This window comes from Miniopterus schreibersii, assembly GCF_964146895.1.
Source record: "Miniopterus schreibersii genome assembly, chromosome: 13".
NCBI classification, from domain to species: Eukaryota; Metazoa; Chordata; class Mammalia; order Chiroptera; family Miniopteridae; genus Miniopterus; species Miniopterus schreibersii.
In genome coordinates, this window is record NC_138113.1 from 58770517 (window position 1) to 58795831 (window position 25315).

General features: G+C 49.0%; 1 long non-coding RNA gene across 2 annotated transcripts in view; it reads right to left on the reverse strand.

The window, feature by feature from the left end:
* The window catches only part of LOC308566558, a 36352-nt gene extending 11399 nt beyond the window's left edge, over positions 1–24953 (reverse strand). For both annotated transcript variants that reach the window (XR_014000181.1, XR_014000182.1), the window contains exons 1-5: positions 24798–24953; positions 10039–10087; positions 8494–8533; positions 7977–7997; positions 1814–1888 (exon numbers count right to left, since the gene is read on the reverse strand). This is a non-coding gene — a long non-coding RNA (uncharacterized lncRNA). The remainder of the gene's footprint in view (positions 1–1813; positions 1889–7976; positions 7998–8493; positions 8534–10038; positions 10088–24797) is intronic.
* Between the last annotated feature and the right edge of the window lie 362 nt (positions 24954–25315).

Sequence of the window (25315 nt, forward strand, 5' to 3'; positions counted from 1 at the left end):
ACCTGTCAGAATGGCTACCGTCAATAAATCAACAAACAACAAGTGCTGTCAAGGATGTGGAGAAAAGGGAGCCCTACTACTCTGCTGGTTGGAATGCAGACTGGTGCAGCCACTGTAAACACAGTGTGGAGTTTCCTCAAAAAATTAAACATGAACTGCCATTTGACCAGTGATCCCACTTCTGAAAATATATACAAAGAAACCTGAAACACCAAGAACTTATGCACCCCTAAGGTCAAAGAAGCGCTATTTACACTAGCTGAGATCTGGAAGCAGCCCAAATGCCCATCAGTAGATGAGTGAATAAGAAAGCTGTGGTACATTTACAAATGGAATACGACTTGGCCATAAAAAAGACAGAAATCTTACCCTTTGCAGCAGCATGGATGGAGGTGGAGAGCATTATGCTAAGTGAAATAACACAGTTAGAGAAAGACAACTACCATATGATTCCACTCACACGTGGAATCTAATGAACAAAATAAACTAACAAACAAAATAGAAACAGACTCATAGATAGAGAATGGACTGTAAGCTGTCAGGGTTGAGGAGAGGGATGAAATGTGTACAGATATTAAGGGGGAAAAATACAACTTATAGCCCCAGCCAGTGTCGCTCTGTTGGTTGAGTGTTTTCCTGTGCACAACAAGGTCACCAGTTCGACTCCCAGTCAGGGTACATAGCCCATTTATGGGGTTTGATTCCTGATTGAGGTGCATATGGAAAGCAACTGATCAATGTTTCTCTCTCACATTGATGTTTCTCTCTCTCCTTTCCTCTATCTTTAAGAAAAATATCAATGAGAAGAAAAACATAAATTTTAAAAACACACACAACGGAGCTTATACTCAAAGAAGACATTACTGTGAATATCAGGGGGAAAGTGTAGTAGGGGGAAGTAGAATAGGGTGCAGGGGGGTAAATGGTGTTGGAAGGAGACACTCTCTAGGATGGTGAACACACAATACAATATACAGATAATGTATTATATAATCATACACCTGAAACATGTATTTTTAATAACCAATGTCACCCCAATATATCCCAAAAACATTTTAATAACTTTTTTAAAAGTCCAGAAACAGCTGTGGCTGGTGGCTCAGTGGTTACAGCGTGGGCCACACAATGAAGGGCCTCGGGTTCAAGTCCCAGTCTAAGGCACTTAACCTGGGTTGCAGGTTCCACCCCTGGCCCCAGTGGGGGCTCATGCGGGAGGCAACCAATCAATGTGTCTCCCTCATATTGATGTTTCTCTCTCTCTCCCATCCCCATCCTTTCCTCCCTTCCACTCTCTAATAATCAATGGAAAAATATCCCCAGGTGAGGATTAACAAAAAATAAAAATAAAATAAAAAATAAGAAGTCTAGGAAGAGATGGCTTCACTGATGAACTCTCTCAAACATTCAAAAAAGATTTAACACCAATGTTCCTAAAGCTCTTCTAAAAAATTGGAGAATAGAAAGTTTACAAAGTCATTTTAGGAGGCCTAAATTACTCCGATTATAAAACCTGAAAAGGACACCACAAAAAAGAAAAGTACAGGCCAATATACCTGATGAATACATTTGTAAAAATCCTCAGCAAAATATTAGCAAAATTAGTTTAACAATACATTAAAATGATCACTCACCATGATGAAGTGGAAATTCCAGGGAATCCAGGATGGGTCCACACACACAAATTAATCAACATGATCCACCACATTAACAAAATAAAAGACAAAAATCACATGATGATATCAAGCATTTGATAAAATTCAACATCCATTTACAAAGAAAATGTCTTAATAAAGTGGGCACAGTTGAAACTCACCTCTACATAATAAAGGCCTCAAATGGCAAGCCCACACCTACATCAGAGTCAATGCTGGAAGGGTGAAAGCTGTTTCTGTAATACAAGGAACAGGATAAGGATGCCCACTCTTCCCAGTTTCATTCAACATAGTGTTGGATGTTCTAGACAGAGCAATTGGGTACAAAAAAGAAATAAAATGCACATAGACAGGGAAGGAAGATGTAAACTGTCACTATTTATAGGTGACATGTTTTATAAATACAAACCCTAAACACCACTATAAACTGTTAGAATAAATAAATTTGGTAAAGTTGCAGGGAACAAATTCAAAATGCAAAAATCTCTTCCTTTTTTATACATTAACAATGAATAGTAGCCAGAAAGAGAAACTCAGAAAACAAGCCCATTTACAACGCCAATAAAAGAATAAAATAACAAGGAATAAATTTAATCAAGGAGGTGAAAGACATGTACTCTGAAAACTGTAACACAATGATGAAAGAAACTGAAGACACGAATAAATGGAAAGATATTCCATGTGCATGGACTGGAAGACTTCATAGTGTTAAAATAGCCATATTACCCCAAAACAAGCTACAGTCAATGTAATCTCTATCAAAATTTCAATGACATTTATCACAGAAATAAAACAATCCAAAATTTTATGGATCCACAAAAGGTCACAAGTAGCCAAAGCAATCTTGAAAAAGAACAAAGGTGGAGGCATCATGCTCCCTAATAATTAAACTATACTACAACGCTATAATAATCAAAACAGTATGGCACTGGCATAAAAACAGACACAAATAAATGGAACACAATAGAGGCAAGAAATAAACACAAGAATATATGGTCAATCAATTTAGGACAAGGAGGAAAGAATATACAATGAAAAACAGACAATCTTTTCAATAAATGGTATTGGGAAAACTGAAGTGCAACATGTAAAAACGAAAAAAAAAAAAGGAAAAAGGACCACTATCTAACACCACAGACAAAAATCAACTCAAAATGGACTGAAGACTTGAACGAAAACCTGGACCCTTAAAACTCCTAGAAGAAAATATAGGCAGTAAGCTCTCTAATATTGGTCTTGGCAATTATTTCTGGGATCTGACTCCAAAATCAATGGCAACTAAAGCAAAAATAAATAAAATAGGGTTTCAAACTAAAAAGCTTCTGTACAGCAAATGAATCGAACAATAAAATGAAAAGGATACCAACAAAAGGGGAGCTATTTGCAAATCATATCTCTGATAGGGGATTAAATACAAAATATAAAAAGAATTCATACAACTCAGTAAAAAAACACACCAACCAATTAAAAAATCTGCAGAGTATATAAAAATGAATAGTTATTTTTCAAGAGAAGACCTACAGATGGCCAGCAGGGACATGAAAATATGCTCAATGTCACTAGTCATCAGAGGAATGAAACTCAAAGGCACAATGAGGTTTCACCCATACCTGTCAGAATGGCTATTCTCAAAAAGACTGATAAGTGTTGGGGAGGGTATGGAGAATGGTTGTGCACTGTTGATGGAAAAGTAAACTGGAGCGGCCACTGTGGAAAATAGTATGGAGCTGCTCCCAAAATTAAAAGTAGAAACACTATGTGATTAAGCAATTCCACTTCTAGGTATTTATCCTAAAACAATGAAAAACACGAATTAAAAGATATACGCACCCCTATGTTCACTGCAGCATTATTTCCCATAGCCATGATATGAAAACAATAGATGAATATAAAAAGAAGTTGTGGTGCATATATACAATGCAATACTACTCAGCCATAAGAGTGAAATCTCACCATCTGTGACAACAGGAATGGGCCCTGAGGGTATTATGCTAAGTGAAATAAGTCAAGCAGAGAAAGGTAAATACTGTGTGTGATTTCACTCATATGTGGAAACTAAAAAAACAGAACGAAAATCATACATAGAACGCACTGATGTGTGTCAGACGGGAAGGGGGTTTGGGCTTGGGTGTAATGGGGGCAGGGGTTCAATTGCACATGGGATAGATGTTAACTACATTCACTGTGGTGATCACTCTGTAGTGTACATAAATACTGAATTATTAAGTTGTGCACCTAAACTGATAAAATATTATGTGCCAAGTTTATCACAATTTTTTTAAATTACAAAGAATATCAAGAAAGTATCAAAGAGAATTCTATAATTCTCAAACTTAAAGATATCATGTGTGTAAGCCATTGCCTTATAGGGAAATAATCTAATTGATTCACTTTTCACAGATAAATAAATATTATTCTCTAAATAAAATGATTGCTTGTGGACAGATTATTTTTTTAGGGGGGACAAACATAAAGCCTGTAGTGGGTTATTTCTATTTTTTTAAGCTTCAATTAAAATCTCAAATTATGCCAGTCATTGAAGGCAGAAATTCTGGCTCTCATCCCATGGAATTATACAAGCAGCATAATTTCAGCACCAAATCATGGCAAAAGTGATTTAAAGCACAAATAAGAGTATTTTGTAACTAACTGAATCTGTTAAAAATACAATTTTTATTCCAGTAAAAGCTGACATTAATAGTTTTTCTGACTACATATAAGCTACCAATTAAAGACAAGAAGGAAATGAATAAACACATTTTGATTATAAAAAAAAAATACAGAAACTTTAATGAATGTTATCAATTTTCTTTTGTAAACCTCTAAGACCCAACTGTTACTCCAGAAACATAGTTCTCCAAATACAGTCAAGGAAAAAGTCGTAGTGCCTGAAGCTCAACTGTTTAAGACAGAGAGGAAAATTGCAACAGAACCACCAACGCAAAGGGTGAGGAGAAATCTTCTTTGCAATCTGATTTAAATCAAGTTCCCACCATAGGACACAATTCTTCACTGCCTCACTCATTACCTGGACTGAATTCTGAAAACTTCCTGATGTATTTTGGTGATAAAAGCAAATAAATGGCTCAACATGATATCACAGACCATAACTTCTTATAGAACTTAACATATGGTACTTGGTTTTATACCCTCTAAAATATTTTCTTGTTTTGGAAATAATTCTCTTAGAATAATTAATATAGGCTAGAAACCATCTGACCGCCTTGCAAAAGTTAAGACACAGGCTCAACCTCACTTAAATGTAATTAAATTGCAGGAATTTAGGAATGCACAGGGTTTAGAAAAGAAGGATTTCAACAGACCCAGACCGTCTCTTCTACCAATGTTCTGACTACTTGGGTATTACTCAAATGGGGAAAAACAAAAACATTTATATAGACATTGGCTTAGATCATCATAGTTTGTAAGAATCAAACTCACAGAGTCTTTAGAGGAAGAACTTTTTAGATAGGATCTTTGGTTGGGCTTCACAAAGACCCCTGAAAAAATAAATTTAAATAAATCCACACATGCATCTACACATACATACATACATACATACACCCATGATCTTCCGCGATGGAGAGAATCCATAGCTTTCATCATAAATCGTTCTTGACAGCCCTGGCCAGGTGGCTCAGTTGGTGGGAGCATCGTCCTGATGCAAGAGCATTGTGGGTTGGCTGCCCCGTCAGGGCACATCCAAGAATCAACCAGTGAATGTACACAGAAGTGGAATAACACATCAATGTTTCTCTCTCCCTCTCTTTCTTCTTTCCTCTCTCTGTCTCTAAAATAATCAATTAAAACAACTTCTAAAAGAAAAACAGTTCTTGACAAGTAAACTATAGAAAAACTGTCATTCACAACAGACTAAAATCTGACTGACTGGAAATCCTACAATTAAGGAATTAAAAAAGCAGCCACATCAAGACTGGTAGGAGGGGCGAAGATGTAGAAAAGGCTGGTTAGACACCCACCTGCAGTGAATAAAAATTGGGAGAGATATAGCAGTTCCACAGGTCCCCCCCTAAAGAATAAAGGGTCCCAGGCCCACACCAGGCCCCCCAGCCCAGGGTTCCAATTCCAGGAGAAGTCCCCAGAACTTCTGGCTGTAAAAAACAGTGGGAAGTGTGGTGAGTGAGCCAGATGCTTCAGGAGTCCTAGGCAGTTACTTCTAAAGGGACTAATTCAGACTCACAGCTCTTGAGCTACAGCACTGAGAGACAGCAGCTTGAAAGGAACCAGGGACATATGGGTATGAACTGAGTTGTCTGGCATCAGGGTGAGAGTTGAGGGGGCAGCTTTCTCCCAGATTGAAGTGCTGGGAGAGGCCACTATTCCTTTTTTGAGAACACCCCCATAGAGCTGGCAGGCAGGTTCTATATCAGGTTCTATAGCCGTCAACATGGCTAACACTGTTTGCACCTCTTTGGAGATTCCCCGAGGTCCCAACCTGCCCAACTTTCAGGCCCACCCAAGCTGTTTTCAGTGGCTTTTCCATATGAATGGCCTTTCTTGGCTCATGCTTCAGATCATCCTAAAATATCTCAAACAAGCAGTATCAGCCTCCTATCTCTTGGTAAGAGACAGGCCCAGCAGTAGCAGCAGCCAGTCTTGGCTCACTGGTTTGACTCACCAGGGCACCTCCAAGGCCAGCACAAGTCACAGCCATCTGCAGATCATTTTGTAGCTCATGCTAGATGGCCCCAGGCAGAACACAGGTGACGGCTGACCTTGGCCTGCACCTACAGAGAGGCCACAGAGCAGGTGTACCCAGTGGACAGTTTTATACCATGTTAAAGGACCCCCTCAACCACCTCTGTAAGTGACATGCTCAGGGGGCAGACTAAGTGGGCACCAGAGCCTGGCTGAAGTAAGTACTGCTCTGTGGGTGGGCCCCTGTACTGCTGATCCTCCACCACGGTCTGAGGACAGAGGTAGGTGGTTGCAGCCAGTCCTTGCAGCTGATCAGTTCACACGTAAAGGCCTCCCACTGACATGCAAAGAGCAATCCAGGCTCAACAAGAGGAGAGTGTACACAGCCCACACAGAAGGCACACCTTATGAGCTCAGCTTGGATGATCAGTTAGTCTCTGTCATTGGACCTTACAGAACATCTATAAGCCTCTCTACCAAGATAGAGACATAGAAGCTCAAGCTAATACATAGAAACAAACAGAGGGACACTGCCAAAATGAGGAGGCAAACATGTTCCAAAAGAAACAACAGAACAAAACTCCAGAAAAATAACTAAAAAAATGGTGACAAGTAATTTACTAGATGCAGAGTTCAAAACGCTGGTTATAAGGATGCTCAATGAACTCAGTGACAACCTCAACAGCACAAAAAAGGACCAGTCAGAAATGAAGGATAAACTAACTGAAATGAAGGATAATTTACAGGAAATCAACAGTACAGTAAATGAAGCCATGAAGCAAATCAGTGACTTGCAATATAAGGAAAAAGCACCCAATCAGAACAGTAAAAGGAGAAAGGAATCCAAAAAAAATGAGGATACTTTAAGAGCCTTGGGACAGCTTCAAGCAAACCAACGTTCACATCATGGGAATGCCAGAAGCAGAAAAGAGAAAGCAAAAAAATCAAAACCTATTTGTAAAAACAATGACAGAAAACTTTCTTAACAAAGTGAAGGCAATAGACATCCAAGTCCAGGAAGTGCAGAGTGTCTCAAACAAGATGAACCCAAAGAGCCCCACACCAAAACACATCATAATTAAAATGCCAAAGTTTAAAGACAGAGAATCTTAAAAGCAGCAGGAGAAAAGCAGTTACCCTGTAGTTACCTAAAAGGGAGCTCCCATAATTATGTCAGCTGATTTCTCAACAGAAATTTTGCAGGTCAAAAGGGAATGGCAAGAAATATTCAAAGTGATGAAAAGCAAGGACCTATAACCAAGGTTATTCTACCCAGCAAAGCTATTACTTACAATCAAAGGACATATAATGAGCTTCCTAGACAAAAAAAATCTAAAGGAGGTCATCACCACCAAACCAGATTATATGAAGTGTTAAAGGGTATTCTTTAAGAAGAAATAAGATTACGAAAATGAACAATAAAATAGCAATGAATACATGCCTATCAACAGTTGAATCTAAAAAACAAAATAAGCAAACAAGCAGAACAGAAACAGACTCAGAGATATAGAATATTTTGATGATTGCCAGATGGGAGGAGGTTCGGAGATGGGTGCAAAAGGTGAAGAGATTAAGAAATACAAATTGGCTGTTACAGAATAGTCATGGGGATGTAAAATACAGCATATATAGTCAATAATATATATATATATTTTTAATCCTCACCTAAGGCTGTTTTATCCATTGCTTTTCAGAGAGAGTAGAAGGGGGGAGGGAGAGAGAGAGACAGAGAGAGAGAGAAACATTAATGTGAGAGAGACACATCGATTGGTTCCCTCCCGTGCCCTGGGGATCAAGCCTGCAACCAACTGGCTAGGGCTAGTCAATAATATTCTAATAACTACATACAGTGTCAGATGGGTGCTATATTTATCAGGATGATCACTTGGTAAGCTATGCGATGTCTTATTGCTGGGGTGTACATCTGAAACTAATATAATAATGTATATGAGCTGTAATAAAAAATAAAAAATAATAATTTAAAATAAAATAGTTCTTAATTGCAAAAGAAAAAAAGGTTTAAAAAACACTGCATCCAAAGTTTAGAGTAAAAATTTACCTTGTGGTAAAAAGGTTCTTGTCTTGACAGTGCCGTATATTTATCATACTAAGGAATTACTCAGCTGAGATAAACATATAAGACATAAACCTTTTCCTAAAGCAAAACAAAAAGTATACATACCTTTTTTCCAAACCTCTTATTTTCAAAGTGGTTCAACAATCTAAAACAAAAATAACCGGTATCAGTTCTGAAGCAAAAACACAGTGCTCCACCACTTTCCCCTCACTCTGATGTTCCAGATAGGCATGGGAGATTTCAATTCCTCCTATAATTTGCTTCTTGTCTGAAATTAAGTTATAACACTTCAATCACAACTCTAAAATCAAGAGAGTTAAATGCACTTTGGAATTATTCTCCATAGATGCATAAGTCTCTGAGAAAAATAACCTTTTTACTTTCCCAACTTACTATGAACAATATTAAAGGTGGTTCAGGCTCAAAAAATAGGCAGCTCACCACCACTGGTGTCTTTTCAGAAATGAAAAAACCCCTAATGGCTGCCCACAAAAGCTTAACATCTTGCTTCTGCATATTATCTCCAAGGGATCAGCTCCAGCAGAGAAATCACAGGCTATGAGGCAATCCCCATCTATGTGTGTTAACACCATGAGCTTAGACAGAACAAGGGCTTCCCCAGGAATCCAGCACCTGGCTTCAAATGAAAATGAGGAACTCCTCATCCCCTCCCAGGTGCACAGTACAATGGCCTATCCATATCTACACTTACTTGACTAAAACATAAGAAATTACTTTAAAATAGAAGGTGTACTGCCAACCAGAGGAGCTAGCTATCAGTGAGGGAGGTGTGTGACTTTCCCATCTGTGCCTATGGACACCCTGAGTCTGAGCATCTGAGATGGGCATTTTTCCTTATAGCATCTGCTCACGTGAGTGAATGCTGGCACTGGCCTCCATCCCTTGAACAGGTAATCACTTCCCTTGCTCTAAGAAATTCTGGAAAGGTTCACCCAAAAAAATCACATAAAAGTTTAAACTCCTTTTCCCTTTAAGACTTATAAAATGGACAAAGACTGACACAAAGATGTATCTGTAGCATAACAAGAATTATTAACCCTCCTATTAAATAAGGGAGCAGCCCGGCCGACATGGCTCAGTGGTTGAGCAGAGACCTATGAACCAGGAGGTGACAGTTTGATTCCTGGTCAGAACACATTCCTGGGTTGTGGGCTAGATCCCCAATAGGGGGACTGTAGGAGGCAGCCGATCAATGATTCTCTCTCATCAGTGATGTTTGTAGCTCTCTCTCCCTCTCCCTTCCTCTGAGAGGAAAAAAAATCCATAAATAAGGGATCTTTTTTTTTAACCCTTACCTGAGGACATGTTAGAGAGTGGAAGGGGAGAGACAGAAACATCGCTATGAAAGAGAATCACTGATCAGTTGCCTTCTGTGTGTGCCCCAACTGGGGATCGAACCAGTAACCCACGTATGTGCCCTGACTAGGAATAGAACTGGCAACCTTTTAGTGCACAGGATGACACTCCACCAACTGAGCCACTGTGGCTGGGCAGGGATCATTTTTGAGAGATTGTCTCAAAATCGTGGATAAGCATCAAGCTGCTACAATAAACACATCAGTACAAGGAAAGCAACAAAAGTAGATAAATATATAGAAAAAATAGAATCAAAATATGGACGAGACTAACCTCTTCAATCTTCCTTTCAATTTTTATTTCACCATTTTCCTGGATGGACCTGTTGAATAGAAAGCTACAAAGCTGAGATTAATTGAAAGGCTTTATGACTTTAATAGTTATTTCTGAACAAATTTCCACAACACAAATCAAAGGCTGCAGACCACCTCCCTATCCTTCCCAAATATCAGTCATATGTGCCAGTTCCCTCAGGAAGGGGGTGCACTAGTGGAAAATAGGTCAACCAGGGAAAGGAAATATCCTAAATCCATCTCGCATGCTCACTACTGCCTTAGTGTTGTTTCTATTAAATAAAATAATCTTGCTTTCACATAATACCCTACAAGGGATTTCAAAGCAGGGGTGTGTCTACAGGAGTACAATTCTGACTGCTGGGCTTTCCTGGGATTTAATACAAAATGGAGTTTTTCCAATTAAATAAACAGAGAGCCTTTAAATGGGGTGGGAACAACCCACCTAGCCACACACAGATGCCTTAGGAGACAAACACAAGCCCTGGTACATGGATCAGCTCAACAAGGCCCTGCCTGCAAAACCAACCCAGTATGAAAGGCGTGGCCTTGTTGAGCTGATCCATGCACCAGGGCTCACCAACTTGCCATAGTGATGTTAGTGTTTACTGAATGGGGGAACCCATGGGGGACTCGCCTTCTTTTTTCTGTGTTTCCTAAAATCCGTCCTCACTCATCTACCAGCCATCCACCTAATAAAGTTGGTGCCTACGGATGCACGCAGGGTAAGACCCTGAGCAAAAAACATCATGCTTGTGGTAAGCAACGTGCATGTAAGGTACAGGGAGGACCCCAAGAGCAGTTGCCAGAAAAGACTGATCCCAAAGGAGGTAAGGCGTGGGTGACTAGAAACAGTAGGGGTCCACCTGGGACTACAGGGAAGAAACAGCTTAACCCCCCCCACCACCCCCCAGCAGGAAAAGGTGGGGCACTGGACACCAATGAGACACTAGGGAACTTGACCAGATCACAAAGATACAGTCCTTCCGGATGGGGAGCAACGGCAGGCTGCACAGTGGTGACAGAGACAGTCACCCCCACAAACACAGGTCTCTTTTTCAAAATGGGAACACTTATTATTGAGTCACTGCCAGGGGCCACATAGCCTGTGGTGTTACAGCAAAGGCTCCTAACCCACGGTGCCCTTTAGCTTGAAAAGGCTCTCAGGACGTAACAATGCCAAGAATGGGGTGAAGGTGGAGCAGTGGGGAGGTGTCTGCATTCTCCAGTCCCAACTGATAAAACCCAGGCAGGCCTCCTCATTCAGAATCCCAGGACAGGGGCCAGGGCTGTCAGTATTCTTTAAGTGTCCCAGGTGACTCTGACACCTGGGGAAGATGAGACCCTTCCACTCTGAGGGATGTAGTAACCAGTCACAGCCACACTTGACTCTCCAGAGCTTATCATCTGTGTAACCATCCATAAATTTTCCCAATTTGTCTCCACTTTAATTTTCTCACTTCTAAATAGGGAATAATCACAGTACCTACTTCCTAGTAGTGTTGAGAGAATTAAATGACACAATGAAAGAGACTCATGCCTGCACATACACGGGAAGCACTAAGCAAATTTTGGTATTATTATTATTGTCATAACAATAATTAGGCAGCTTTAAGTGGTCTTTCCCCTCAGGTGCCAGCTCTCTTAAAATTGAACACACACTTCCTCCCTTGCAAACTACCCACAGCTAACACCCACCCCAGCCTGAAACCTTGCCTAGCAACCAGAAGCCCTGCTAGAGTCCTCAGCTCCATCTCCCAAGCAGCTGGGCTCCATTAGACAGACAGGGTCTAATCACACAAGTCTTCCTAGTGCTTTCCCAGGTCCCCTCTCACCTCTGGAATCAGATCTTGGTAACTCAACCCGTTAGCAGGTGGTTTTATTTCAGTGTGTGTCCCGTGACCAGGATTCAAAGAGCTCACATTGGGAGCTACCTCTGGTTCCATTTTTGTACTTGGTAAGGTATTAATAACAACAATTAAAATATCCTCCAATCAAATACATGTTTAAAATAAACTCCCATCAAACAGCTCCTAAATTTTAAAAAAACACAACGGTTTCTGCCTCTAAGACACAGGGTCCAACAGCTGCCCTAGCTCGGGTGCCACCCTGAGTGACGACAGCGATGAGAACCGCACATGGGGAAGCGCCTGCGCGCTGGGCAAGGAGAGCCCACAGCGGAGCCCCTGAACCGGCGCCCACACACCTGGGAGCTGCTGCTGGCTGGTGAGGGTCGCAATACTTGGCTCCCCAACAGTTAAATGCTGAGTAATTTTCCTGCGGAACAAAGTCTAGCAGGGTCTATGCCAGAGGCAACAGTATTTTTATCCTACTTAACCAGCAGAGCAGGGCGGCGCATTCCCCAGGGTGTCCCCGCGCAGCAGGCTCCCCTAGGGCTGGCAGACTCCCGGGCGATGGGGACAGCAGTCCCACGCATGGGGGAGCGGGTATTTGGGGCAGTGGACTGGGGCTTCGGTTCACGAGGTTGCCCAAGGACAGCCGCGCCTCGGCCAAGTGGGACCGCAGTCACTGAGCTCAGGACAGGGGCCCGCAGCCGGCAGCCAGGAGTCCGCACTGGGCCTAACCCGTCGAAGGTCTTGACCCAAGTTGGACAGCTGCTTTGCTGGGAAAGTGGAAAGGACGAGAACCCGAAGCCCCCGGAAAAGGGTGGGAGCATAAAGAGCACCTCCCGGCGGGGAGGCCTCCGGGGCAGCAGGGCCACCCTTGGGGCCGCACACAGCGCTCCCACCCCCGCACCGCATCCCGGGGCCCAGCAATGAAAGAGCCCCCTCTCCCCTGCTGCAGGGGCTCACTCACAGGCTACAGAGGCGAGCAGCGCGATGCCCAGCAGCAGCTTCCTCCTCCTGCGGTGCAGGGCGCACTCCAGGCTCAGCAGCGCCTCGCTCACCCTCCTGCACAAGGCGCCCCCACTGCGGCTGCTGAGAGGCCCCGCCTCCGAGCCCGGGGTTTCCTGCAGAGGGAACCACTGCGCGGGCGCGGCTCCGCCCCCGACACGCCTCATTCACTCTTCAAATGTCCACCCTGCGCTTCCACCCCCGCAGGCGCACTGAGGGGCTCTCGCTTCCTTTTTCTAAGAATGTAGCTGGAGGGGTGGGGCTGGCGCAGGGCATGGGCCTGAGGCGTGTTTCCCCAGGGCAGCTGTTGGTGCCCGAGCCCCGAAGGTGCATCTCCAGTCTGAGGGCAGCACCTGGTCACCAGGTTTCCGAACCCAACTCACCTTATGGTGGGCAGTCAAATGATGCCTGAAAAGAAGCATTTGTGCTAAATTAAGCCCTGCCTCTGATGGTATTTGCAGGCCTCCCCTCAGAGAGTTGAGCAAGGGATACAAAACCTTAAAAGTAATAATGACTGAAAACTTCCCAAGTATGGTGAAGAAAAAAGACACACAAGTCCAAAAAGTGCAGAGTCCCAAACAAGATGAACCCAAAGAGGCCCGCACCAAGGCACATCAAAATGAAAATGGCAAAGGCGAAAGACACAAAGAATCTTAAAAGCAGCAAGAGAAAGGCTGTCAGTTACCAAGTGACTCATGGAAGGGCCAGTTCCCCACCAGAAGCCAGGTCAGCCCAGCACCCACGTGTGTCTGTGGGGGACGGGTTCCCAGGGGCTGTGTGGACAATGCTGGAAAACGCCATCACCTCAGCTCCGGCCAGCGAGTGACGAGGCTGCTATACAGGGGCCATCGCCCACTCTGGTCCCAGCCATCAGGACACCCCCACTGCAGGCCTGCACCCTCTACTTGGGTGACTCAGAGCCCCAGAGGTCACCTGCCTCCAGCTCACAGCCCCAGGCTGCAGGCGCACCTCTCCAACGCTGCAGGGAACCCCATGACCTCCCTGACAGGACAGGGTCCCTGCCCAGGGCCTTCCCGTGAGCGAGAATCCCCCACCCCCTGAAAAGGGCCTTAATTTAGCAGAGACACACAATCCCAGCTGGGAAGCTGGGTGCAGGACAGCAGCCACTGCAGGAAGCCCAGACACAGGCTGGGGAGCCCTGAAAGCACCTGAGTAGGGCCATGTGACCCTGCTGAACAGCCTGTGGACTATACCTGCCACTGCAGACTTTGGAGACCGAGTGATGGCCCTGATGGCCTGGCTCCAGGTGACACAGCCAGAAGATCGGGAGCCTGGACGGAGCTGCCCTAGGGTCAGCCTGGACAGGGTGTAGGCGATGCCTTCCTTGGGCTTCTTGCCAGTCTAACATCTCCAGTCCCTCCCCCAACATCTGATTGGGCACAGGGGAGGGTTAGGAGGAGTGCGGGATGCTCGGGGATGGGCCTGGAAGCAGGAACCCCATTTTCCGGCTCCACAAACATTCAGCTATCCTGAGGGTTCAGAGAGCCGGCCCACCTCACCCCCAGTACAGCCTGTCCCAGGCACATTCCCAGGCCGTACTGGCAATAACCAGACTTCCTTCTAAGGACACCCAGTACCCAGCCCGGTCAACACAGTAGTGGGACTCTATGAGGACCAGGAGGCAGGGCCCACGGCATCCTCCAGAGCCAGTGCACATGTGCCAAGCAGAGCCACCCTGGTGCACCTGGGAAGGGGCAGCCTCTCAGGCACCCTCTCCTGGTCTGAGTCAGGGCAGAGCAGAACTGGCCCCTCTGGCTGTGGGGGCATGGCCATCGGGGAGACACTAGGTGACCTTGTGTCAGACACGGAGGTGAGAAGGAAGGTTCGACAGAACCAGGGACAGCAGGCAGTCGGAGGGGGAGCAGACAAGGCTGGCAGGGAAAGGGGGCTGCCACGCATCTCTATGACATCTACATGTGGTCTACAGGGGCCTCAGCCCAGCTCACAAGGCTGCAGGCCCACTGTACGCTGGGCTCTGGGGGTCACAGGCTCTACACAGGTGAGAAACCACAATGCTGCCCGCAAGTGCTGTGCCACCTCCAAGCAGCTGGCCCACCATTCTCACTTATACTAGCCCTAAGCTCTGCCACTACCACCCCCTGGCCACTCTGCACCTGAGATGCTGGACACAGCCAGCCCAGGTCCAGGGACATTAGGCCCCTCTCCTCCACTTGAGGGGCCACCCTCACACCCCTGCCTCCCCGGCTCCACATTTGCTATGCTGAAAAACAAGTGATGGGGGACAGTAGGTACTTGCTCCCACCTGTAAACACATGGCATTCGTCCTGGCCTGCACCCAAACAGCAGAAGCCCCACACAGCACACAAACCCTGATACCAGCCACATCCAGCCACCCAGCTCCCAACCTCTCCCAGACAGCCACCCCCCTCTGGGCCCCTCCTCTCCGATTTTCCTGTGGCCACAGACCACCAAGCTCCACATGCATCACTGATAACACCCCTCGGTGTTCTCAAAATTGGGATCCAGTCACCACACACTTCACCAGCAGCTGGTCTTTCCTCTAGAAGCCTGGATGGGGCTCCTGGCTGTCAGCCGTCTCACCCTTCAACCACATGTGCTGTGGAGCTCAGGGATGAGGGGGCCTCTCTTGTAAGCCACTCCAGGGCCCTCAGGCCACCCCAACAAGGTGGTCCTGTGTGCCTGGGCTTCACTGGTGAGGGACAGGGTCCCACCAAGTTGGTGTTAGAGCTCACTTCCACCACCTGCATGGGCACAGCGGTCCCCTTTCGGGACCCCTGGCTTTCCCACCCTGAAATCAGAATCCTGCCTGGTGCTGTCCATGGGTGTTGAGTGGCTGAGCAACTGATCTGGGATCCTGCCTCAGCCCATCCTCTCTTGAGGGGACGTCTGTGTGGCTGGAGCCTCCTCTCCCCATGCTGAGTGGCAGTGCAGACAAGTGGGGGGGGCACTCACTTCCCTCTGAACCCACCCAGGTCCCAGGGGTAATAGTTTGACTACAGAGGTTCTTGCCCATTTGGGCTATGAACCCACCCTGGAATGCAGGCTCACCTCCAAAGAGGGGTACACCAGGCCCCATCTGTCACCAGAGCTACAGGTCTGGGAAGGCCCATTCAGGAGTGTGTTCCGCTGTGCCCCAAACAGAGGGGCTATCTGGATCTCAAATAGCCACTACACGAGCCCTGGGAATGGGTGCTGGCCTGAGGGAGCAGAGGCCTTGCCACATGCCTACCACCAGAGGCCCCCCAAGGATATTCAGGCCCCTGGTGTGTGGAACTGCAGAGGCAGGGCCAGGCGGAGCACCCCAGACTTGCCTAGAGCTCCTGAGGGCCTGTGTTACCCCCTCGACCACGTACCAGTCGAGTCCTGTGGATGGTGCTGGCTGGAGGGAGCAGCAGGCAGAGGAGAGCAAGCTGGGCCTGGTTCTGGGGGCTTCTGTCCAGGCAGGGAAAGCGACAGTCGCTAGGAAGCAAATCTTGAATAACAAAGTAAGTACCACGCCTGGCACAGGACATGCAAGAGGCCAGGAGAAGGTCTGGATGGGCAGTTTGGGCAGGGGATCACCCCAGGACCCCTGCAAACCCCAGCCTCCTGCTGCCCCCACTCTGAGAGGCTGGAGGAGAGACTGCCCAGGGGTGGGACCTAGAGACTGAGGCAAGAAGAAAACAACACTTGGTGCCTCATCCAGTGTGAAGGTGATGGCAGGTCCTGAGTGAAGTCACTTCCACAGCTAAAGCATCTGCGATGCTCAATACTGGGTCCCTGTGACACCCGAGGCCCTCTGGTCATCAACATGCAGAACAGGGAACCCCTCAGGAAGCTCAGCGGAACTGAGAGTGCGGGAGGAAGTCCAGATGGACCCTTCCAAGGGCCTGGGCAACCACACTTTCTCATTCCTAAGGAAAGTGGCTATGGGACCTCCCACCTACGCTGCTGCACCTGCCCACACTCAGGATTCTGCACTGTGCCTGCCGCCACCACAGGGCCCACGTCTCCACTGAGAGGCAGCCCTGGCACAGGACAGGCAGACGACTCAGCTTTTGGGTGACCATGAGCCCAGTGCAGTGTCCTAGATGCATTGTAGGGTCGTGGCAGCTGTCCAGCCCCCGTGGGCCCCTGAGGTGGTGGCAGAGGGATGGAATGTCAGTCAGTCCAGGGCCAAAGTGCTGAGTGTGCCCTGAGGCTCTGGAAGGGGAGGGATGTCTGTGAGCAGCCAGCCTCTGCCTTTTCCAGGGAGCCTTCTCCAGGAAAGAGGGAAACCAGGAGTGAATGTCTCTCCCTTGGGCCCAGGACAGGTACTCAGCCCCCCAGAGTCACTCCTTGTCTGTGCCAGGTGTCTGAGGACGACCTTTACAGTCACCCGGAGCCACCCCAGCATGTCCCATTCAGTCTCCCTATCAAGAGCAGGGAAGTAGGAGGGGGCAGACACAAAAGATGGCCCCAAGCCCAGGCCTCAACTCAGATACCCCAGCTGATGGGCAGCCTCCTGTCCCTTGCGGGGACCTGCAGCAAGGCACCTCCCTCCACTGGATCGCGGCTGCCACCCCACAGGGCCCAGGTGACTATCAAGTGCCCATCACCTGGGAGCGCCAGGTTCAGAAAGAGGGCCGGCTCCTGGCATCTCCCACCACCCACTCTGCCCTCATTTACCAGGCCCCGCCCAGGGGACTCACCCTGCAGATGACCCTCAATGGCAGATTTGGACTCCAGGTGATGACCACCAGGCAAGGAGGCACTGCTTTTACACCCTGGGCAATGCTCCCTCAAGTGAACAAGGGCTGATGTTCACTGGAGATGCTCAGAAACACAAAGTAGACTTCCAGACACTCAATTGTCAAGACAGAGGTGTTCTCACTGTGCGCTATGTCGTTTCCAAGTCGCCTGGACCAAGGCCATACCCATGGTGCCACCTCTGGGGCAGGAGGAACCTGACTCTGAATTCGAGCAAGTGCTACTTTCAGGGCTGCTCTGCGGAGTCACTGTCCAGCGATGTGCCGGAGCCCACCAGGCATACACACTCCACTCCTGCACCGGGCGTTCAGGAAATGAGGACAGTGAACTGGTCCCCAAAGATGAGATGCTGTAGCAGCACGAGTCCCACAGAGACCAATGCCCAGTTCTAGCACCAGGGAGGTGCAGACTGGCCCAGGAGTGTGCACAGCAATGGACAAGAGGGTAGCAGTACAGCCAGGCCTCCAGTCACACTCAGCCCACAGGCGGTGCACCCCAAATCAATGTCTTCAGTCTCTCCCTTGGGGCAGCGCCCATCCCCCAAAGGCTACCAACACCATACCCAGCTTGAACCCCGCACTCCGCACCGATTCACTTGCCCCTGCATGCAGCCAGCCCAACCTCAGCTCCAGCACCCTTTTCCCAAACACACACCCTCAAAATAGATCAGCAATTTCCCCAAACTTAAACTCACATCCTGAACCCAACATCTTTGTTCAACTACAGGTTACTCTGCAGGAACTCTGGGCAGAAGGAGGGGTACTGTACTCCGCCCCTCAACCAAGCCCCTGCCTGCCACAGCGCCTTGCATACTGGCGGGGCAATGGGATGCAGATAGTTGGGGAGAAAGGGCTGAGAACTGCCCACTGCTCCAGGAACATGCAGAGCCTGCCCAGTGAGAAGGCTCCACATGTCTGGTCGTTGTTCTTGAGGTGGGGAGACAGAGAACAGAGTAGACACACAACTGAAGGAAGTGGCCGAGAACTTCTCAGAACTAATGAAAATGACCCATCCACAATCCAGAGCCTATGACATGGACACAGGCAGTAACAAGAGAAGCCACACACAGACCAGACAGAAAGGGCTTCCCAGAGCCGCAAAGGTCAAAGGATAGGCTTTCGAATGAGTCACACCTGTCTGATGCTTATTCTCAACAGCAAAAACCGAGAGCAAAGTCAAGGAGGAGCATCCTCCAGGTGCAGACAGTGAACCTGCACCTGGAACTCCATAGCCAGCAGAGCACTTGCTCATGCAGAGGGGACCTGCACCTGGAACTCCACACCAGGACACACTCCCAGGAGTGAGGTTGATCGTTTTCTGCTGAAAGAGCAGGTTCTCACTGAAGGAAACTCTGAAGATGCACTTTCATGCATAAGGAAGAGGGATATGCCCCCAGTTTGGAGATGACAACAAACACATTAAACAAAAGCCTATAAACATGAAGGGGCTGGTCAGAATGGCAAGCACCATGGTCCCTGTGTCATCCAGGAAGAAAGTAAAGACACAATTCACTTTACAACTTAACAACCAGGACGCAAATTACCATTTACAGAGTAGCCACTGAAGACAGAGATAGTGACACCTGTAGCTAATGGAGGGAAATGGAGTAAGAAAATCAATGCAAAATCAGGAGAGACAAAGAAAAACACACAGGATGGCAATGTAGATGTGGAGCCTTCTGTCACCAATTAGGTAAATGACAGAGGACTGAAGGTTCTGGGTAAAAAAATAAAGATCCTCAGACTGAGTAAAAACAGAATCTCGATTCACATAAGTAACCAGACACATCTAGATGTGTAAGGACACAGGGAAGCTGACAGGTGGAAGGGAGTGAGGCCAGCGCTGTCCAGGGGCAGCGCACAGAGCTGCCGCCGTCCAGTCCACGTCCAGACAGAAGGCGTCACGGATCGGGAGTCACAGCCGCTCAGGCTCACATTGGGAAGGCAGTGTAGTTCTAAACGTCCGTGTACCTGGTAACTTGGTCTCAAAGTCACAGAGCCGCCAGAAAAGTGGACAAACCTGCCGTCAGTGAGAAGACGTGAACACAAAGGATGCAGACAGAGGGGCACAGTAAACCTCGGGGGTCTTGACCGAGTACAGACACCAAAGACCCGTCCTCGTCAATACGAACAGAACAGAGCAGAGCGCACACGGGAACCAACCTCCAGCTCAGCCACGGAGAAGGTCCAACATGTCTGAAGGACTTGGAGTCACAATGACCATCATCTCTGACCCCAACATAACTAAGTCAGAAATCAATAATGGAAAATGGACAAGCCACAAATTTGACACTGGAAAAATATCCAGGAAAAAATCCGTATGTTTGGATACACCTTGCTGGTTGGTCACGAGTATGCATGTGTTTTCCGTGTCCAAACGTTGATGACCAGTCATGGGAAAACTTGTGTCTGCACTTATTTTAAGTAACTTTAAGCCCCTTGCTGACGGAAAAGTAGCCAGCCACACTAAGTAGCCGGTCAGCAAGGTGTTAAGAAACTTTGAAATATCTCATCACATTAAAGAAAGAATCATGGGGAAAATGTTACAATACTTTAAATGGAGCATAAAAGCATGTGAGGTGCAGCTAAAGCGTTACTTTGCAGCTACACAAGCATTTGCACAAGGAAAGGGGGAAAGACAATAAGCTGTGTGTGTATCCTAAGAAATTAGAGCAGGAACAGCAAAGTCAACCTAAGGAGAAAAAAAAAACGGAAGGCAATAAAGGACTAATTTCATTTCAAAAGCTGATGAGCCCGTGGTGAGACCGATCGATTGGGGTGTCTACCTGCAGAAAGAGTCAATGTAGGGATTAAAGAGGACATCCCAGCCCCGCAGATACCTCAGAAATAAAACAACAGAACGGGTGGTTGAGTTGGTTGGAGCATCGGCCATATGTCAAAAAGGCTGCGGACTCGATCCCCGACCTGGGCACATATGGGAGGCAGCTGACCGATGTTTCCCTCCCACACCCATATTTCTCTCTCTTCTTCCCTTACCCTTTCTCTCGATTCAATAAACATACCCTCAGCTGAGGATTCAAAAACAGCTTTATGCCAATAAACCTGAAAATCTAGACAAAGTGGTCAAATTCCTAGACAAATTTCTGAAAGTAACCCGCAGGGACCGAGAACATGCTCTACAACCAAAGCAACCGAATCCAGGGGCAAACCTCCCACAAAGCAACTCCCGGCTCAGGCTATGTTATAGGTGACTTCTCCCAAACACTCCTGGGACACACAATTACGATTTTACACAAATGACACTGTGGCTCAGTGAGAGACGACACAGTCATCAACTTATTCCACAAGTTGTCCCGGCACCAGAATCCGACATTGGCAGCAGATGACAGGGATCACAAACCCCAGACGCAGACACAGACATCTATACCCTAAGGCCCACCAATGAATGCACGAGATGCAGTTATGCTTCCAAGAACAGAAGGCCAGTTTAAAACCAGAAAACCCATGTATGTAATTACCAGATCAGCAACTAAAGGAGTATCACATGAGGTCAATTTGGTAAGTGTCTGATTGCATTCAGTGTCCATTCACAGTAAGCACAGAACAAAACCCTAAGGAGCAACCATCACACAGCCATCAGAAGAGCTAGAGTTACAAAGATGATGAGCCCTGACCTGTTTGGCTCAGTGGTTACAGCATTGGTCTGCAGATTGAAGGGTCCTGGGTTCACTTGTGGCCCCAGTCAGGGCACCTACAGGAGGCAACCAATCGATGTCTCTCTCACTCATCAATGTTTCTCTCTCTCCCTTCCATGCTCCCTGAAAAGCAATGGAAAGAAAATCCTCGTGTGAGGACTAAAAATAAATAAAAATAAAAAAGATGCTGACAAGGAAGGTAATATAGCTGGAGGCAGCGGATGGTGATGCCACCACTTCGAAAAACGGGGCAGTTTCTTATGACACTGACAGCCACCCACCAGCCCTGTGGCCAGTTATTGCTGAAGAGAAGACACATTCCCACAGCCTGTGCCGAATGGTCATAGCAGCTCTGAACACAATAGCCCCGACCTGGAAACAACCCAGACGCCTACCACCAGCGGCAGGTTTAAACAGAGTGTGTCTTGTTCCTGCAACGGGATGGCCTGCAGCAGGGAAAAGGAAGAGTCCCTGGGCTACAGTGCAGACAGGGCAAGGCCAGGCCCCAGAGGCCCCTCCAGCCATGCACCTGAAGTCCCTGGACAGGTGAGACAGGCGGGACATGCTGGGGTGCTGAGCCGAGATGCAGACCTTCTGGCCTGCTGGGGTGGCCGATGGGCATGCAGCTGTCAACATCCATACCTCCAGCTGAAGACCCTTCTGTGTGTGTAAATGGAACCCCCATGACCTCCCTCAATGGGCGATGGGACATAAAGGAGGTTGGGGAAAACTGTGTGGGAACACCCAGGCCAGGGGGCTCAGTGGATTGAGTGTCGGCCTGTGCACTGAAAGGTCGAAGGTTCGACTCCTGGCCATGGCATATGCCCAGGTTGTGGGTCTCGATCCCAGTTGGAGTGCGTGTAGGAGGCAACTGATGGGTGTTTCTCTGTCAAATCGATGTTTCCCTTTCTCCCTCACTCTCTCTCTCAAAACATCAAAATATATTTTTAAAATGTGTACAGGGACAGTAAGATGCAAACATATGTCCGACCTCAGAAACTAACAATTAACTTGTGACCCTCAGCGGCGGTAAGTGCAAGGGACTATATAAGTGACCCAGCCCCTGCTGGAGCACAGGGACAAGGGACACGAGGGGGGAGAGGGTGGGCCCTGGTGCAGGAGGCTCGGGGCCAGCAGGGAGGAACCCTGTGTAACCACAAGAAAATACGCAAAACCGAACCACCCTGCCACCCAAGAGGGAAGAGCAGGAAGGAGTCGATGTTGACAATGAGACTGAAGAGGCTCAGACCTCGGGAGCATCACAGGCTGTGCAGCCAATGCCACCTCATCCGAAGAGGGGCCCCAACACATCTAGGCAAAACAGGGTTTCCACCCCTCAAACAAGCTGCTGAGACCAACTCAGCGAAAGGAGGCAAACCTGGTAAAAGAAACGAAAACATTTAACTGATGAGGACAGACAAGTGGACTAAGTGGCCTACATTAGGAATCAGAGAGATTCAAATGAAAACCACAACACATCACACCTACCAGACGAGCAAAATTTAAAAGTCAGGCCGTGCCAGCAAAAATGCCCGAGGGGACTGGAGCTGGCACAGCACCCTGGGGAGCTGCCCAGTAGTAACGCTGGGCACACCCCCCAAAACCCCACTGCCGACAGGTGTTCACAACAGGCCTGCCCACCCACCCACAGGAGGTGGATGTGAGGGACAGGGACCGAATGCCGAGGGCAACAAGATAGTCACTGGCCCAAATCTGGAAACAAGCCACAGGTCCCAACAGAAGCAGGCTGCCTTCTGATGGGGCACCAGGCAGCAGCGACAGACATCAGCACCGACACCACTCAGACACTTAGAGATCAGGCACAACAGAGAACAGAGAAAACATGACCCTTGCACACAAGAACCCACAGGGCACAACTAAGACCACCCTGGAGGGACCACCTCTGGCAGCAGCGAGGGGGACTCAGCAGAGCCCGCGTTCAGTGCAGTTGACCATCAACTCTGTTCCTGACCACTCCAACAGCAGCTCCCCGACACCCGGTGCTGAGCAGCCCCACATCCCCACATGCACACCAAGTGGGCTTCCTATTGCGGCTCTACGGGGTGCAGACCCCATACAGCCCTGGCCTCTCCTGCATTTCCCCTCTCCCAGTTAAACCTTCATGGTCTTTTGTGGAGCCCAGGAAGGCGGTGGAGAGGCACAGCACAGGTAGACTACAACATGCCTATGTGCACATGCCCAGGAGGGGGCAAGCACAGATGACAGGAGCGCTGATTGAACACAGCCTTGCAAAGGTCCATGGTGTTCTGATGACAATGCAGAGAGACAGACAGGAGAAGCCTGCCCAGGTGGGGGGAGGGCAGAGGGTCCAGGATGACCCCTGGCTGTGGGACTGGGCAAGGGGCAGCTGCCAAAACAGGAAAAGGAGAGGTCAGACTGGGGGTCAACTCCTCAGCACCACCACGACCCTGAGCTCTGGGCCCTGCACTCCAGGAATGCAAACCCTCTGCATCCCCAACACTTCACTCCAAGACACCTTCTTAAGGAGAGTGGTAGAGTGCGTGGCCGCCACGCTGCACACCGGCCACTTTCTGTGCCAGGGTGTCACTCCTGAGGTCCCGGCCAGTAGGTCTCCCCAGGGAGAGCTCCTTCCCGCAGCCCACCCCGCAGCCCCTGCAGCCTGCTGTCTATTCTAGAACCAGGCCCTGGGGCAAGAGCATGTCCCTCCCCCTCAGCCTGAAGCTTCATCAGCAGAACAACAGAATGGGGAAGAAACCAGAAGAGCCAGGAGCCAATGGGAGAAATGGGGAAGTTGGGAGTCTGAGTGGAGGGGCTGGCCACAGTGCTGGCCTGCCGATAAGCTTGGTCCAGCTGTTACCACCGGGTGAAGGGGCTTCCCCAAGTTGGGGGGCAGTGTCTTCTGCTATGACAAAATTAACAGCAGGACTCAGAGTAGTGGTTCTATGCAAGTAGATGTCTCTAAGTTACCAAGCACAGTGCACACGGGGAAAGGGCCCTGGCACCAACCAGGGCAGGCGGGAAGGCCAAGACCCCAGGACAGGGATGAAGAAGGCCCGGGCGTGAAGGAATACAAACGTGGTCCCAGGTCCCTGTGTCCTCCGGACCTGAGGCCGCTCAGACCTCACAGTGTGGTGGGGTGCAAAAGGAAATCCGGGTACCCAGTGGCGGGAGGAGACACCCAGGTCAACTTCGCGTGCACATCACTAGGCAGGAGCAAGGACGCCCGCTGGCAGACACCCGGGTGAGCGCCCTGGACAGCCCGGGAGACGTGGGCTTGAGGCACCCTCTGCGTCCAGGAGTTACTCGCAGGGGCCGCGTGTGCCTGCCCAAGGAGGGGCACAGACACCGGGGCCGCGCCTGAGGTCCCCGCGGAGCCCTGGGCGGCTGGTGAGGGTGCAGTTCCCAGATGGCGACACCGGGTGGGCGGCCCAGGGTGGGGGTCCCGGCGCGAGGGCCCGGGTGGGGCCGGCGGCCGGCAGGTGGGCGAGAAGAAAGCAGCCAGTGGGCGCGACATACCTGGGCACGCAGCTGGGGCTGGAGCCGTCCACGTCCCAGGTAGCGAACAGGTTCACGGGCACCGGCGTGTTGAGCGCGGCGGGCGCGCGGGCCAGGACCAGGCAGCGCAGGTCGGACTCCCGCTCCTGGGCGGCCTGGGGCTGCGGCCGGGCCACGGACACGCGGCGGCGGTGGAGGCCGTGGTGGAGGCGGCAGGCGGCAGGCGGGCGGCGGGCAGCGGGCAGCGGGCAGGCCAGGAACGCGGAAGGCGGTGGCGCGAACAGCCGGAGGATGCGAGGCTGGCAAGGCCCAGAGTGCGGCGGATTGGTCTACTGGCGGCGAGGAAGCTGAGGCCGGCCCGCCCCGCGCTCCCCCACGCTCAGAACAAGCAGCCGCCGTCGCAGCGGATTGGCTGGGCGGGCACGCGCTCCCTACCTGAGGCCCAATCACGGCCCGCGGAGCGCCTGACGGGTGAGGTCACGCAACCCCTCTCAGCAGGCGCCAGGCCAGGCAGCCCCGCCCGCGGCCCTGAGAGACCG